Source organism: Cryptotermes secundus, unplaced genomic scaffold (assembly GCF_002891405.2).
Source record: "Cryptotermes secundus unplaced genomic scaffold, Csec_1.0 scaffold79, whole genome shotgun sequence".
NCBI classification, from domain to species: Eukaryota; Metazoa; Arthropoda; class Insecta; order Blattodea; family Kalotermitidae; genus Cryptotermes; species Cryptotermes secundus.
The window spans coordinates 78,110-90,582 of NW_019741974.1; the positions used below are offsets into that span (position 1 = coordinate 78,110).

Below are 12,473 nucleotides of genomic sequence, written 5' to 3' on the forward strand. Positions count from 1 at the left end.
ACTACAGGTGGCTGGCCGACCGCTTCTCTCTTCATCATGTACACCTGTTCGTCCATCTTTGAAGATTCTGCACCACTGTCTTACAGTTCCTTCACTCATTAATAAAATTTGGCCGTAAACCCTGAGCATAATTCACGATGGATTTCCATAGCACTCCTGTTTTGAGCGCGAAGAAAGCGAATAACAACAGCCCGAATTTCGAGCTGTTGGGATTTTCAATCACAGGACACATCACAACTCAAACTGTAGAGACAAGAACAAACACTAGGTGTCCAGTTATGTGATGGTGTACATGTGGCGCTACTGTCAATGCGAGAGCTCTACCCTGCTCCTACATTAGTTGCCTAAAATAAAGGGTTACTTTCCGAACAGCCCTCGTAATTAAGAGGTCGCCTTTTACTGTAGGGAAACTAAAGTCCTTCATTAGATTCATCAGTCCATGACTTGTAAGTTGTACGTATCGACGCAATGAACGACTCATCCAGCAAAGCAATCAACAGTGATCCTTTACAAAATAATGCTTGCAGGAATAGTAATTGCTATGTCACTTTGCTTCTAATCTCGTGTTTTTCCATCTCAGTCTTTCGATTGTTAAATGTCTTCTTTCACATAAGACCCAGGCCCTTCAAAATGGACCTCAAACTCTTTGCATTTCCTATGTAGTTTCTTTTTTCCTTATTCCCTTCGCATAATCTTTTTGTGAGAGTCAACTCCCTTTGTATGGCATGAAATTAATTAACTGTCCTTCGCCCCACACGCCGATCGATGTCTTCAAGACTACTAACTGTCTCTTGTCGTCTTTTGTGTTCTCGGGTGTACTGAAAGGGCAGGAAGGAACCGGGTTGTTTTCTGTAAGAGCCCTTCTCGCTCCCCTTAATTCCTGCAGGCCTTGCCCCCCGTTTCTGGAGCCAAATCAGACTTTTATCCTCTGCTTTAGACACTTTTCCAATTCGTACGTATTATTTTTCATAACATTTTAAACAACAGCTACTGCTTTCCCTGTCTGGTACTGAAGTTCCTTCTACTTAATTTTGGTTACTGAGATTCGTCGTAAATTTTGCAGCGAGCAGACAGTGATCAGGACCTGTCACCTCCTCTAGAAGCTCCGATATAAACAAACACTGAACATTAACACTCCTATCTATCGCTGTGTGGTCAGTCTGACTGCTTGTGTTTCCACCAGGAGTAGTCCAAGCGCGCTTATCAATTGGAATAGAGGAACATTGTAATTTCGGCAATTCGATTTTCAGGCTTGACAAATTATCATTATTAATATTAAGTACATCTTTATTCACAATTGTCAATTTGAAATATCTTCTTTGCTTACTCTGGCACTGATAACTCCTGACAAAACTCTCTTGTGGTGCTTACAGAATTAACTGAACACACAGTCTAGTTCTCTGTAGAACATCTTCCGTATCCTGTTTTACTGTATGTTGCAGCGTGCACTTTCAGAACATCATCACACCAGGGACCTCTATCCTTTCAGACAATATCCTATCATTAGGAAACTTGTTACGAGTACGACGCTCCGGCCGGAACTACGTGTGGAAAGCCTCGGTGCTCTGGCAACACTGCCCATGGAAGACGCTTGGCAGTCCTGTATAAGCGGCCCACCCCCTGACGTCCGTGGAGAGGGGGTGAGCAGCAGGGGACACGAGTAGTGGTAGCCAGACAAGTTGTTGGTTGTTGGTAACGAGGAACTTGAGAGAGAGGCCGCGGAGGCTCCTCTGGCAGCGGGACGTCGCGGTACAAGGAACCGCAGGAACGGCCGGCAGGAAGTTGAAGGCGCCCCAGTGGGCCCTATCTTGAAAAACAGGGGGGGGGGGGGGTNCCAACGAACCGTAAGTAGCGAGATTCGGGCTTACCCAGCTATTTGACCCTACTCAGGTTGGGGGAGGCCCCATACCTTGCTAAATTAAGTTAAAAAAAATTAACCAAAGGAGACGGCGGAACGAAAGAGTTTGTCCCCACCGGTGTGTACTGATGTAGTGAGGACCCTCCAATAGGTCCATTGTATTTTCTTTATTGTACACCAGGAATAAATACTGCTGTATTATGTGATAACTGAGACAGGCATTAATGACCTACCCGGCCCTAGGTCGGTTGACCCCCCCTCCTCCGTAGTACGCATTTCGTAACAAACTTTACCGTATTAATTGCTGATATGTATGAACAATTCCTGCTCTTAGGTCATGGTTCAAAATCCAGTTTCATACGAAAATGTACGAGTCAAATCAGCAGGTGGTCTGCTGTGTTATTAATTTTTCCCTATCGTTTCGCTTTTGATAATAAAACAATTTTTTTTTATCGTGCCAAACTGTTAGGGCGAGGGCACGCCAAGGAAGCTGACAACTGCAATGCAACCGCAGTTTCCGAGAATTGTTATCAGCCCAAATTGAGGAAAGTGCGTCCAGCCCGCAGCCTGTCCCTATACCGACTGAACTAACCCGACTCCTTTTCTGGTGTTGTTCGGAAATATCTTCACGCTGCAATTACAAGGGGCTTACTATGTATGTTACAGGACTCGTTAACCTGATGTATCTTGTTTGTTCCTTACTTATCTGGTCTCATTTGAATCGTGCCTATTGTCTTAGCTCCTCCTACTTCTTTTACTACGTAATCATATGTAACAATCGCGTGTGGAAGGGAAGTGTTTGGGAACAGGTGATAGTTACTCCCTTACATCGCTGCCCGCATAACCCGCGCCATGAAAATGTAGGAAATTAATTATGTTCACGCAGTGCAGTATTGAATTCGTCAACCAAACTGATGTTAATAAAAGTAACTGCACGTAACTCAAAGCACTATGCTACAAGCCATGAGGTCGCGTGTTCAGGTCCCGATGAGGTCATTGGATTTTTTCAACTGATCTAATCCTTCCAGCCGCACTATAGCCCTGAGGTCAACTCTAGCCTCTAACAGAAATAAGTACCAGGAATATTCTTGGAATGTTCTTGGGATAAAAGGCGGCCAGCTCATAAGGCTGACAACCTTACCGCCATCTTTGAGCCGATTGTCTACAAAATGTGGGAACCTCAACCTCTCACTACCCTATGGGCCTTCATGGCCTGTTTTGGGATAGCTTTGTTTTACGTTTTTATTGCACATAACTCATAAGCAGTTACAATAGAATCTTAAAATTAAGACTTAGACAATAATCCCTAAATATTTTATAAGAGGGTGGTCCCATTCCTCCCTTGCTTTCAGAATTTCTGTTGTATGCACGCCACACGAAGCTGAATCCACACCTGTGTTTTCTCTTCTCAGCCTTGAGTTCCCTATTCGAGAAGGCCTGCAAATAAAGGCAGTATTTCTTAATGAAACTCACTGTCCACGGCGCAACTGATCCCGCGATCCTCCTCACGCACGAAGCGGTTCAGGTTCAGAATTTAAATTCCTCCTCCGAGCCCTCGCAGACGGGAAATAACAAATTTGTGATCAGAACACAACGTAGACTTGCAATAAATTTGAAAACCCAGGAAAAATAAAAAAAATAAGCTTTTAGAATTGAACATAAACATTTCATTCGTCTCTCCTTGATCAGAAACCTGTGGACATGACAGGATATTTGTTCTGTAATTTTAATATGAGCGAAAATAAATGTAGTCATTTAACAGGAGACGCATTTGGAGTACGGATACGATGATTTTACTGAGAACTCACACTGAAACGGACATAATTTATGTATATTTGCCTATAAATAAATTCAATAAATAAATAAATAAATAAATAAATTCCATAATATGGCCTTGTCAGAAAATTTAAAATACGAAATGTTATTCAAGCGAATGAACGACAACAGAGGCTTTGCAAGAAATGAAAAATGAAAAAAAAAAACAGTGTACAGACTCCCGTTTCCATAGTCAATACACTCAGTACTATATGCAGGACAAATCACTTAAAAGGCTGAACATTCTTAATTGCACATTTTTGTACAGAATGCCATTAATTCACAGAAGTTTTACATCTAATACCTTATCTCATATAATAAATTGACGTAACATTTAGTAAGTATACAAACGCTGTACAGTAAATCATTACTAGAGTCTCAGTTACTTCAAATTAACCCCTCAATGGATACGAATTCTGTTAATATAAAGATAACTCTTTCTGCCAGCACAGGGATAGACGAAGACGGAAGTAAATTGTTACTTCCGATGGAGAAATCATATCTTGATAACTTCATTTGTGGGCAGGGGGCACAATTCAGGAACAAAATCGCCATGTTCACATGACAGTTGTGGCCAATGGCATATTGCTTTGTCAGTCCAGGACTGATTCACAGAAGAGGATCATCAAGAATACGAGGTAGGTGCAAATACCGTCACAACACATAACTCTGACGATCCTACAGGCAGTGATTTCTACTTCCCGTCAGTTTAGTGTCTCTCTCCTCTTACCGTGATTCCATGTGCATATTCTCGTCTCAGACGAGGGTTGCTACGTTGCATGGTTCACATAATGTAAAGGTTCATCACAAATTATCATCACTGTAAAGTAGGGTTCACTGCCATACTAATATCTAAATACGCACTATTTGGCCCTCATTCGGGGGATTAATGTTTGCGTTTTCTGTATTACCTCGCGCAAGGGTGCGAAGGGAGGAACCCCCCCCCCTTTTTTCTGTATCTCCGTTTATTTGTACACTCGGCCCATACTAAAGACTAAGTACATGTTGTGGAATACTTAATCTAAGGCTTAAATACTGTGACATATTGCGCAATGGAGGGCAACCCCTCCCTCCCCAGCGGTACGTGGCGGCATCGTAGCTCGGACTTCACCCTATGGTAATAGGCAAGTCAACACCCCGCCCCTCTCCCCGCGGCAACGACACGGCGCCAGGCAACAGTGGCACTCATTACGTAACAGGCAAGCACTGCGGCTATATAAGGGAACTGCACAGCCGCCGAAGGGAGTTAACGTGTAGCCGTCCCCGGAGACAGTTAAAAGTGTATCAGCGGCCGAAGACAGTTCTCCAGTCAGCAGTGAACGAGTTGAATTGAATTGTGGTAGCCACCGAGTTTAGTTGTAACGAGTGAATAGTGACAGTGTGAACTGATTTGCGAATAAGGTTATAAAGTGTGAAACCCCGCAACATTGTTATAATTAATTGTAGCCGAGAATTGTAGGTTGTTAAATAAACCAATTAATAATCCGAACGGCGTCTTCAGTAACGAAACACGTTACAATACTAATAGGAGAACATGTCAGGGAGAGTAATGCTCCAGTGAGCATTCTCTAGGAATCTATTTCGAATGTAACTTTATTATCCTCGTAGTATTGTCACGTGTTGCGTATGTCACGCGACAAATAACTTCACGTGGGTCTCGGATTTAGCGAATCTCTATTGGACACTCACACTTACACACCTTATAATTATCACTTGCAGTATCACTTGACTTCTGGCCCAATACTCTAATACTCCCTGCGACGTCTCAACTGTCTTTGGCCGTGGTTGGATCTCAAGTGTCTCTGGCGGCGGCTATCCCAAAACTGTCTCGTTCTCAATACTCCATACCAGACCAAGACCAAGTAACATTGCGACCGACGGTCCATACGTGTCGTAAGCTCTGCTTATATAGACGTTATGCGGAGTGGATACCGGGCACCATTCCTCACGGTTCCGTTACCGCTGTTCAGACAGTCCGTTGTTACGGGAACGTTTCTTATAGAATACACCGGTAACGTGTCTCGTCTCATCCGTTGTTACTCAACGACAATTCGTTGCTACGGTTTGTCGCTGCGGGAACTCCCCAGTTTCCACGTATTCGTTGTCGTGGGAGTGTCCGTTCCGATTGTAGCGGTTGTCGCGGCGATGGACGTAGGGTAACGCGTCACAGTGTGTATTGCATTTATGTGAAGCGCGTCGTTAGGTCGGTTGGCTTATGCCTTTTGAATCTTCTGGGCTCGTCTGCGTCTTTTGATAATGTGGTTGCCAGTTCATTTGGATGTGCTGTTATCTTGTATTTGTATTTACGGCTGATGTCTGTTGTTTCTTCCCGTACTGTGGGTATGCCTAGATTGGCATGTAGCAATCTGTTTGGGACGTACGGCGGTGCATTTCTATATTGGATGTACTTGCAGTTCCCCATAAGTGCGCCGTAAGTCCAAATAGACTTCAGTATTATCTTGTATACTAGAAGTTTATTTTCGGTAGAGAGTTCTGACTTTCTGCCAATTACCCAATGCATCTGACTAAAGGGAGGAACCCTGAGGCAGTCTTATTTCCAACGAAGGGAGTCGTACATGTCCAGTAGATTTCTTGTATGAGGTGTCACGCGGAACAGTTCAGATTGACTAAGTCCTGAAAGAAGAAGACAGAAAGGAAGTTAGTTCGCTTTTTACATGCAAGTTTCAAAAATTGTCTTGAAACTGAAGGGCAAATAGTGCGCTTTAAGTTACAGTGTGGTTAAAAAGTAGGTATTCGTGTGCGCTGCTATCATTAATTCTCTAAACCCTGCCGCTAAGTCCGACTGGCACGACGAGGAAATTCCGATTAAGAGGCAACTGCGACGAAAATAAAAAAGTCAGCTAGTACGCAGCCGCATTCCGCAAGTCACACATCAGCCGTGGGGCAGTTGTTTTGTGTTTCTTGTACTGGGTAGCCGTTCCTTTTTGTAACATCACTATTTGCTTTAGCAAAGTAAGTTAATCTGCGCGTCATATCGGTTCAGACTAACATGTGGTACATGTGTAATAAACCATAATGATTTAATCATTAAATTTTCAAACATAGCTTGCTCACAACCTGTGGCCAAACTGGCTGCGCCATAGCTCAACCGGTTAGTCGCTTGCTTCCTACCGCGGCGGCCCGGGTTCGATCCCGGGTCTGGTCAAGTGAGATGTGTTATGGACAAAGTGGCGCTGGGGCGGGTTTTCTCCGAGTACTTCGGTTTCCCCTGACAATTTTCATTCTACCAAATTCTCCATCATCATATTCACCCGGGGCAGGTTACAATACACCAATCAGTGGCCGCCGTGCCAAGTGGACCCAGTTGGACTCCACCCCCCACTAACCTGTAGCCAAGGAATACCGTTAATGTTCCTACAACACATAACATAGGAGCCGGGTTGGCGCAGTCAGTATAGCGATTGGCTACAGGCTGGACGACCGAGGGGTCGGAGTTCGAGTCCCGTAAGGGCGAAGAATTTTCTCTTTTCCAAATCGGTTCTGGGGTTCACCCAATCTTCTATTCAATGGGTACTGGGGCTTTCTCCGAGAGTAAAGCGGCTGGGGCGTGAAGCTGACCACTCAACTCCAGCTAGTGCCGAGATCAAGGAAATGTGGATCTATACATCCACTCCGCCATGCGCCTTCATGGCGTAGAGCTTAATTCGTTGATCACAGGGACAATTTTATTTTCCGAGTGCAGGAGCAGTTTGCTCAACGCGCAGCAGTCAGTCACAGCTTTCTAGTGGAGACCTCAGGACCACTTTTGACAGAAGGAGCAAATAGCGCAGCGGGAGACGTGAGAAGAGCAACGCGAAGAGGCGCAGGGTTTTCCAACTGGACGACTTCAGTTGTAACGCTGAAAGAATAGTAGAGGTAGGTGGTTCTGAAGAAGTTCCTTCTGGGTTATGTGGGAACCGGTGGAATCAGTCTGCCAGCAGAAATGTATGGATAAGTGTGCATACTGATCCCATGAATTACGTATTACAGCCACAGAGGAAGCAGCTCATATGTGGAAACGCCTATGATAAGAAATTTCCCTAAATACTGCACTTACCCCAAACTTTATGTGATGTTCATCATGTCACTGTGTCTTTAAATATAAATATGTACAAACACTAATGTTATTTAACCCAGTGCTGTATTTTTTTATCTTATTAATATCATTAAAGCGTTTGAAGACAAATAAATATTACTATTTGCAACATTCTCTTGAAAAATTATTCGTCGATATCGACGTATCTGGTACTTCCTTGGCGGCATGAAGTTACATCCAATTTATTCGAAAGCATAAAAACAGGAGCGCCTTCTCTTGTAGAACATTCGGGTAACAATTCTAAGCTGCTTATTAGGGAGCAAGAAATATATGAATAGCTCTGACTATTGTACAATGGGAATAAATACAAAATGCGATGTTCCAGACTGAAAATTTTAACATATTTCACAAATTTAAGTTATAATTTGCCATTAAAATTCAAATGTAAGTAATGCAATTATAATAAAATACGACTTCAGTGCATGCGCGATCTAAGTCGCGTATTGCTCTCCACTGCTCGTAGACTGGGGTTTTGTGATCGAATCCCATTCTGGGCATCACTGAATGTCCTTATTTCCTCTGTGTGTTGTCCTGTGTGGAAGAGGACTTGGCGTGAGATCGATCCCTCTTCATGGAATCCTACCAAGTGTCCTCGAGATTCATATTTTCTGAAGTTAATTTTGAGTGGAACAGGCGACCGGAGGGCCACATCCGTAAAGTCGAAGAGGAATTATAATATAACAAAAAATTTAAGACTAAATTTCAATACTTTAGGAATTTAAAATTTCCAAACAGATCAAATGATCTGGCATCGATAAAGTGTCCTGAACATCGATATCGCTTGACATACACATAATTAACCGTATTATATGAGTATAACAAGCTTTTGTCCATGTCTTGTCACGTGAGCATGAGTATAATTGAAATTTGTATTAATTCCCGAATTTCCTTCTTTCCATTCTCATCCTTGTGACCGCCTAAGCAGCTACGTCCACTGGTGCTTCATCGCTAGGTTATCGCATATGAATGAACGAATGTATAAGGGGTGGGCCTTCTCGGCCCTTGCACCGCGACCTACAGTGATCTATTGTACTTCCCCTTTTGATTATCCCCTCAGCAACCCCATGCTTCGGACGAAGCGCAGGATTTTGTACGTGGGGGCGTCGAAATAGTCACTTGGTTCCATAAAGTATTGACCCAAGTGACGTAATCTTAAATAAGCTAAGGCCTAGGTTATCACATATGGCATAGACCGAATGCATAAAGCAATCAGTTTAGTTAACAATCAAGTTTCTTCCGTCAAATGTGACACTTTTTTAAGTTTTCCACCTCGTCAGCACCTGCCTTACATGTTTCGGCTCACCACGGAGCCATCATCAGAGGCATTTATAGTAGAAAAAGAAATCACCAACACACAAAACTTCACTTTGTCCAAGATAGCCACGTTCCAGTTAATTAAAATAATTACAAATAGTTAAAATTACCCAGAATGTCGATTCACTAAAAGTTTTTCACACACCACAGTAGCTTCCTTATTTGATTCGTCGTTAATTCTGTAAAATTATGTTTCGTTATTTGAAGTAAGAATTCTTAAAATCCCTAGAATTCTTTCCCGCTTGGCCCAATCTTTTTGCTTCGGGATGTTGTTGGCGTGTGTTGTCTGTCGGTAGTTGATGTTGCTTGTCTGTGTGTTGTGATGCTTGTGATGAAAGACCTTAAAATCAGTTTAGTATTTACAAGATTTATTACCAATCAGCACGACGGCGACAAATGATAGGAAAAGCCTGCAATGTCAGATCCTTTAGTTTCCAGAACCAGAATTTAATGACAAGTACTAGGAATTCAGCATCTCAAGGATTCTATATACCTCCTGAACAGAACTCATGTACTCGCTCTGGATGGAAAGCCCACAAATATTGCGTGCTAAATGATGTTAAGCCCTTGTGCAAGTTACATGTAAGAACAAGTTATTTTGTCATCTTCAATTCCAATTAGAAGCCTTTCTTCTGATATTATATGTAACATTGACATATTAAATTATCCACTTTGCAGTACGTTGTAATTTTTTTTTTGCAAAACCAGGCGATGAACCTGTATTTCCGCTCTGTATACAAAAATTCGCGGATCACAGTGGCCGCGCGGTCTAAGGCACGAAATGCCTTCGCGAATCCCACTCAAAGGATGGATTTGCGTTTCCGTTCTGTGTTTATGTTAGGTAGCGGCCTTGTGATGGGCTGATCCCCCGTCAAAGGAGTCCTACTGACTGTCTAAGATTAAGAAACTGAAGTGAAACTAAGTGGTTCACGGATGCCCTCTGCTCCAAGTGGGAGCAGTAGGAATAGAAGAAGAAGAAGAAGTAGAAGAAAATACAAAAATTCACGTGCGTTCCTAAGTCACGAGTTCGCGGCAACACTCACGGAGACGCCAACTAATGACTTGCATACATTCTGACCTCCGTAATTAATATTGCTTACCCGTGAAAGTTCCTACTTTTCTAGCGTGAACTGTAACATTTTATAAACATGGAATCGCAATTCCGGCCATTAAATTATTCTTTCTCACAGGCAGCTGTATGTCGTTCTATCTGGATGTCGTTTTTACGATGTAACATATGCTTCGGTAGGGCGCGACTTGACGAATCATGAAGTTCTGTAATGTGAGGCACGAATCTCTCTTTAAGTGACATGCTGAGATATGTTCAGCTCGGGAATGCTCTGACTCTAGACCGATCTATTGGCCGATGGCTGTAGGCAAGTGTATTTCTTATATAAGCAGAAAACTGCCATGAATCATTGTCATCATGGATGACGCTCATTTGTCGTCCTTTGTCACAGTACCTATCCTTAACTTATATAAATTTCAATTGAATCAGATTGCATAAATTCCAGCCAGGTTCATAGGTTCTAAATATGATTTTCTATCGGAATATCAAGAATTTATTTACTTGCAGTTGTATTTTATAAAGTATTACTACTGGTGTTTGAGTTGATTTCTTTTTCCCAATTAAAATTACCTTTAAAATCTAACCAATCTAGTCAATACCGGGAATAAAATGGCCGTCCAGGTAGTCAAAGAATTCCTCGCCTTTTCTGAAATTCCAACTGTCATTGAGGTTTTCGAAAAAGCTCTCCAGTGGACAATATCCTTAATCAGATTAATCCAGTCCATATAAAACATCTTATTTAATATTTACTTCAATATTATTTCCCCATCTACTCATTGGTCTCCCAACAAGTCTCTGGCCACGTTTATGGATTACAATGTTTTCCCCCATGAGTGCTACATGAAGTCCATCTAACTCTTCTGGATAATGCTGTTCGGCTGTATGGCCACTGTGACACGTGACGACATTTCCGGTATGTGCGCTGATGGCATCGGTCGCAGCCCTTCCTACCCGGACAGCTGTGGAGGTATCGGGCTCCAGCCACTTTGGCCCGCTTGCAGAACCTGCCTCAAACATCTCTCAGGACTAATTACATCTGAATAAAACATAAATCCTACAATCCTCCTCGCACTCCGGGCATACCGAAAGTCAATTGTTACAGCACGAAGCGGAACGTTGTGAATAAAATATGGATTTCTTGTTCTCCTGAATCTGTTGTCTTTTGTTCACATGCATACTCAAATAAAACCTAGCATAAATTAAGTATCAATGTCTACACCACAAACTTTCTGAAAATACCAGTCGCATTTCAGTTACTTTCATGTGGTTCCAGCGGTCTCTTTGTGATAATCCCTTTTCTAGTGCATGACGGGTAGGAGGTCTTTGTTGCGTTAGATTTGAAATGCCGCCTATGGTAGACATCGAAGGCCTAGTCTTTGTGCCAAGCAACAGCTTAAACACGTCGCATGCTTGTGATGTCAGAATTTTCCACTTCTCAATTCTCCATTGAGAGAAATGACGTGTTCGGATTGTTCCACGTTCGGAAAATGATAAATGATATGAACTCCGTCCCAAGTGCAAACAATATATTATATGTCTTTGATCTTGCTCTCCTTTACACTACATGTTTCGGCCTCAAGCGGCCATCATCAGGTGTATACACTCACGTAGCTGTTACACTGCACTTAGTTTAAAATTTAACATTTAAAAACACATTGTTCCTTTCCTTGTTATTATCAACATCTGCTTCGTTGATATCTGTCTGGTTTGTAGATTATTTTTGTTACACACGTTAGCACTTATAAAATCTTTAATTCTAATTTTAAAATACTTTAAAATTTTTCTCTAAATTTTAAAATTTAGTGAAAAGTTTTAAAGGATTTTAAAATTAGAACTAAAGATTTTAAAATTTAGAGAAAAATTTTAAAGGATTTTAAAATTAGAACTAAAGATTTTATAGTGCTACTACAGGGAAACCAAAATTAACGTGTGTAACAAAAATAATCTACAAACCAGACAGATATCAACGAAGCAGATGTTGATAATAACAAGGAAAGGAACAATGTGTTTTTAAATGTTAAATTTTAAACTAAGTGCAGTGTAACAGCTACGTGAGTGTATACACCTGATGATGGCCGTTTGAGGCCGAAACATGTAGTGTAAAGGAGAGCAAGATCAAGGACATAAAATATATTGTTTGCACTTGGGACGGAGTTCATATCATTTATCGTACAGAGTGCAACAGGATGGTTAAATATAATATTCAGAAAATGAGTTCATTCCAGCTGTGTACCTATTTGGACGCATTACTGATAATCGGATTCAGCAGGGCATTCAATTGAATACACGGAAGGCTGCACTGGATGGAGCCATTTTGCTAC

At 42.0% G+C, this 12,473-nt stretch overlaps 1 long non-coding RNA gene across 2 annotated transcripts in view; it reads right to left on the minus strand.

Annotated features, from left to right (window-relative positions):
- Positions 1–12,473, minus strand: part of LOC111872833 — a 535,959-nt gene that overhangs the window by 8,982 nt on the left and 514,504 nt on the right. Inside the window, exon 4 of one of the 2 annotated variants that reach the window (XR_002844303.2) lies at positions 6,083–6,307. The exons of the other annotated variant lie outside the window; for it this stretch is intronic. This is a non-coding gene — a long non-coding RNA (uncharacterized LOC111872833). Of the gene's footprint in view, positions 1–6,082; positions 6,308–12,473 lie in introns of those variants that run through there. 2 annotated transcript variants of the gene reach the window in all.